At 61.8% G+C, this 2,500-nt stretch overlaps 3 non-coding genes across 3 annotated transcripts in view; all 3 read left to right on the plus strand.

Annotated features, from left to right (window-relative positions):
• Window positions 1–715, plus strand: part of LOC145916073 (small subunit ribosomal RNA) — a 1,824-nt gene extending 1,109 nt beyond the window's left edge. The window contains exon 1 of the ribosomal RNA XR_014404345.1: window positions 1–715. This exon is cut by the window's left edge and continues 1,109 nt beyond it. This is a non-coding gene — a ribosomal RNA (small subunit ribosomal RNA).
• Window positions 716–974: 259 nt separating this feature from the next.
• LOC145916066 (5.8S ribosomal RNA) lies at window positions 975–1,128 on the plus strand. The gene has a single exon (XR_014404339.1). It is a non-coding gene; the product is annotated as a 5.8S ribosomal RNA (ribosomal RNA).
• A 244-nt stretch (window positions 1,129–1,372) lies between these two features.
• LOC145916068 (large subunit ribosomal RNA) overlaps window positions 1,373–2,500 on the plus strand; it is a 3,686-nt gene continuing 2,558 nt past the window's right edge. Inside the window, exon 1 of the ribosomal RNA XR_014404341.1 lies at window positions 1,373–2,500. This exon is cut by the window's right edge and continues 2,558 nt beyond it. This is a non-coding gene — a ribosomal RNA (large subunit ribosomal RNA).

A 2,500-nucleotide genomic window follows, 5' to 3' on the forward strand; every position in this document is an offset into this window, starting at 1 on the left:
CAAAGTCTTTGGGTTCCGGGGGAAGTATGGTTGCAAAGCTGAAACTTAAAGGAATTGACGGAAGGGCACCACCAGGCGTGGAGCCTGCGGCTTAATTTGACTCAACACGGGGAATCTCACCCGGCCCGGACACAGTGAGGATTGACAGATTGAGAGCTCTTTCTTGATTCTGTGGGTGGTGGTGCATGGCCGTTCTTAGTTGGTGGAGCGATTTGTCTGGTTAATTCCGATAACGAACGAGACTCTGGCTTGCTAACTAGTTACGCGACCCTATCGGTCGGCGTTGAACTTCTTAGAGGGACTAGTGGCGCTTAGCCACACGAGATTGAGCAATAACAGGTCTGTGATGCCCTTAGATGTTCGGGGCCGCACGCGCGCTACACTGACCGGATCAGCGTGTCGCCGCCTAGGCCGGAAGGTCCGGGTAACCCGCTGAACCCCGGTCGTGCTAGGGATAGGGAATTGCAATTGTTTCCCTTGAACGAGGAATGCCCAGTAAGCGCGAGTCATCAGCTCGCGTTGATTACGTCCCTGCCCTTTGTACACACCGCCCGTCGCTACTACCGATTGAATGGTTTAGTGAGGTCCTCCGATTGGACCTGGCGCGTTCGGCAACGGCCGCGCCGGCGTCCGAGAAGACGATCTAACTTGATCATTTAGAGGAAGTAAAAGTCGTAACAAGGTTTCCGTAGGTGAACCTGCGGAAGGATCATTACCGGCCGATCGCCGATCGAGTGGTCGTGCGTTCGACAGGTGGAGAAGGCTCCGTATCTTGGCGGCCGCGCACGCCCTTCGTCGCTGTTGAGGCGCACGCGATTGCACTTCGGTCACCCTGTTTCGTTCTGCGCCGAGTGCCGTGGCCATGTGCCAGGCTGGCTTCATGCGTCGCCTACGGCTGGCGACCGCTCGGCCACCGCTTTTTCGACTGTGCAATCCGGCTGGGTCGCGCTTGTCCAACTGACGAAGTCACGGAGGGCTCTTGGCGGTGGATCACTCGGCTCGCGAGTCGATGAAGGACGCAGCTAGCTGCGTGAATTAATGTGAATTGCAGGACACATTGAGCATCGACGTTCTGAACGCAAATTGCGGCACCGGGTCAATCCCGGCGCCACGCCCGCCTCAGGGTCGCGTTGTAACGTTCCCGCGCGGCGACGCGTCGGGCCGGTGCGGTGTCGGCCGTTGCCACGGTCGTCCCGCCCAGGACAGCACGAACGCAGTGTCAGCGCGCGAAACCGAACGCGGCGTGCGTCTCGTTACGAGTCGGCCTCGAAGAGGATCCCGGCCCGGAGCAGCACGGCTCGCGTTCGGGCGCGGCGCTCGCACGAGCTTCGGTGGCGCGCGCGTGTCTCTCGCAAACGAGGCACTGGATTATCGGCCTGAGGTCGGACGAGGCTACCCGCTGAATTTAAGCATATTACTAAGCGGAGGAAAAGAAACTAACGAGGATTCCCCCAGTAACGGCGAGTGAAGTGGGAAGTGCCCATCGCCGAATCCGCGCGCCTCTGCGGCGCGTGGAATTGTGGCGTAAGGAATTCGCTGCGCGTACGTCGTTCGCCGCCCGCGTCCTTCTGATCGAGGCCTCGTCCCGGTGCGGGTGTCAGGCCCATGGTGGCGGCGAGGGCGCGCGCTCTGCGTCTTCCCCGAGTCGGGTTGTTTGGGAATGCAGCCCAAAGCGGGTGGTAAACTCCATCTAAGGCTAAATACTGTCGCGAGACCGATAGCGAACAAGTACCGTGAGGGAAAGTTGAAAAGCACTTTGAAGAGAGAGTTAAAGAGTACGTGAAACCGTCGAGAGGCAAACGGGAGGGCCTGTCGAGTCGCGCGACGCTTTCAGCTGAAGCCGAGCGGAGCGTGTGGGCGTGCGGAGCCTTGCGGCCCGTCGTTCGCGCTGTCCTCCGAGCAGCTCCAGCGCACTAGCGCCGTGCGAAGGCCGCGACCGTCTGGGAGGCGGCGAGAAGGCCGCGCGCAAGGTAGCCCGCCCCCGGGTGGGTGTTATAGGCGCGCGGACACGTCGGCCCGTCGCCCGGGCGAGGAGGGATCGCCGCGTCTGCCCTTCGTGGGCCGGGCGTCCCGTCCGAGCCGGTGCGTCGCCGGTTGGGGACTGTGCTCAGTGCCCAGTTGCGGCGTGTCGGTTGCGGGTGGGCAGCGCCGCGCGAGACGCACGGGGTCCGCGGCTAACGTCAGCCACCTTCCCGACCCGTCTTGAAACACGGACCAAGGAGTCTAACGTGCGCGCGAGCCACGGGGCAGTGCGAAACCCATGGGCGCAGTGAAAGTGAATGTCGGCGCGGTCCGGCGGAGGTGAGATGCCGTCTCTCTGGACGGCCGCATCACCGGCCGATCTCGTCCGCTCTGCCGGAGAGGTCGAGCGAGAGCGTGCGCGTTGGGACCCGAAAGATGGTGAACTATGCCTGAGGAGGTTGAAGCCAGAGGAAACTCTGGTGGAGGACCGTAGCGATTCTGACGTGCAAATCGATCGTCAAATTTGGGTATAGGGGCG

The sequence above is a fragment of the Ascidia mentula genome (assembly GCF_947561715.1).
Source record: "Ascidia mentula chromosome 2 unlocalized genomic scaffold, kaAscMent1.1 SUPER_2_unloc_32, whole genome shotgun sequence".
Taxonomy (NCBI): Eukaryota; Metazoa; Chordata; class Ascidiacea; order Phlebobranchia; family Ascidiidae; genus Ascidia; species Ascidia mentula.